Genomic DNA, 2,500 nt, shown 5'->3' with positions numbered 1-2,500 from the left:
ATCGCTCATTTTTGCGTCGCCAAATATCGTACGAACGCCGTGAAACTTCCACAGGCTTTTCCAGCAGATTTGCACGTGCACTCAAAAAAGTCAAAATTTTTACACATAGACCCCATCAAACGGGAGAAATTGGCCCGGATTGCTCTCATGTGCGTTACGGGGCATCGTTTCTCTCGCGCCGAATTCTCTCGAGCTGGGAAATCGCTCATTTTTGCGTCGCCAAATATCGTACGAACGCCGTGAAACTTCCACAGGCTTTTTCAGCAGATTTGCACCTGCACTCAAAAAAGTCAAAATTTTTACACATAGACCCCATCAAACGGGAGAAATTGGCCCGGATTGCTCTCATGTGCGTTACGGGGCATCGTTTCTGTCGCGCCGAATTCCATCGAGCTGGGAAATCGCTCATTTTTGCGTCGCCAAATATCGTACGAACGCCGTGAAACTTCCACAGGCTTTTCCAGCAGATTGGCACGTGCACTCAAAAAAGTCAAAATTTGTACACATAGACCCCATCAAACGGGAGAAATTGGCCGGGATTGCTCTCATGTGCGTTACGGGGCATCGTTTCTCTCGCTCCGAATTCTCTCGAGCTGGGAAATCGCTCATTTTTGCGTCGCCAAATATCGTACGAACGCCGTGAAACTTCCACAGGCTTTTTCAGCAGATTTGCACCTGCACTCAAAAAAGTCAAAATTTTTACACATAGACCCCATCAAACGGGAGAAATTGGCCCGGATTGCTCTCATGTGCGTTACGGGGCATCGTTTCTGTCGCGCCGAATTCCATCGAGCTGGGAAATCGCTCATTTTTGCGTCGCCAAATATCGTACGAACGCCGTGAAACTTCCACAGGCTTTTCCAGCAGATTGGCACGTGCACTCAAAAAAGTCAAAATTTGTACACATAGACCCCATCAAACGGGAGAAATTGGCCCGGATTGCTCTCATGTGCGTTACGGGGCATCGTTTCTCTCGCGCCGAATTCTCTCGAGCTGGGAAATCGCTCATTTTTGCGTCGCCAAATATCGTACGAACGCCGTGAAACTTCCACAGGCTTTTTCAGCAGATTTGCACCTGCACTCAAAAAAGTCAAAATTTTTACACATAGACCCCATCAAACGGGAGAAATTGGCCCGGATTGCTCTCATGTGCGTTACGGGGCATCGTTTCTGTCGCGCCGAATTCCATCGAGCTGGGAAATCGCTCATTTTTGCGTCGCCAAATATCGTACGAACGCCGTGAAACTTCCACAGGCTTTTCCAGCAGATTGGCACGTGCACTCAAAAAAGTCAAAATTTGTACACATAGACCCCATCAAACGGGAGAAATTGGCCGGGATTGCTCTCATGTGCGTTACGGGGCATCGTTTCTCTCGCTCCGAATTCCATCGAGCTGGGAAATCGCTCATTTTTGCGTCGCCAAATATCGTACGAACGCCGTGAAACTTCCACAGGCTTTTCCAGCAGATTTGCACGTGCACTCAAAAAAGTCAAAATTTTTACACATAGACCCCATCAAACGGGAGAAATTGGCCCGGATTGCTCTCATGTGCGTTACGGGGCATCGTTTCTCTCGCGCCGAATTCTCTCGAGCTGGGAAATCGCTCATTTTTGCGTCGCCAAATATCGTACGAACGCCGTGAAACTTCCACAGGCTTTTTCAGCAGATTTGCACGTGCACTCAAAAAAGTCAAAATTTTTACACATAGACCCCATCAAACGGGAGAAATTGGCCGGGATTGCTCTCATGTGCGTTACGGGGCATCGTTTCTCTCGCTCCGAATTCCATCGAGCTGGGAAATCGCTCATTTTTGCGTCGCCAAATATCGTACGAACGCCGTGAAACTTCCACAGGCTTTTTCAGCAGATTTGCACGTGCACTCAAAAAAGTCAAAATTTTTACACATAGACCCCATCAAACGGGAGAAATTGGCCGGGATTGCTCTCATGTGCGTTACGGGGCATCGTTTCTCTCGCGCCGAATTCTCTCGAGCTGGGAAATCGCTCATTTTTGCGTCGCCAAATATCGTACGAACGCCGTGAAACTTCCACAGGCTTTTTCAGCAGATTTGCACGTGCACTCAAAAAAGTCAAAATTTTTACACATAGACCCCATCAAACGGGAGAAATTGGCCCGGATTGCTCTCATGTGCGTTACGGGGCATCGTTTCTGTCGCGCCGAATTCCATCGAGCTGGGAAATCGCTCATTTTTGCGTCGCCAAATATCGTACGAACGCCGTGAAACTTCCACAGGCTTTTTCAGCAGATTTGCACCTGCACTCAAAAAAGTCAAAATTTTTACACATAGACCCCATCAAACGGGAGAAATTGGCCCGGATTGCTCTCATGTGCGTTACGGGGCATCGTTTCTCTCGCGCCGAATTCTCTCGAGCTGGGAAATCGCTCATTTTTGCGTCGCCAAATATCGTACGAACGCCGTGAAACTTCCACAGGCTTTTTCAGCAGATTTGCACCTGCACTCAAAAAAGTCAAAATTTT

Source organism: Lampetra planeri, chromosome 4 (assembly GCF_965212315.1).
Source record: "Lampetra planeri chromosome 4, kcLamPlan1.2.h2, whole genome shotgun sequence".
Taxonomy (NCBI): Eukaryota; Metazoa; Chordata; class Hyperoartia; order Petromyzontiformes; family Petromyzontidae; genus Lampetra; species Lampetra planeri.
This window is presented reverse-complemented; position numbering follows the sequence as displayed.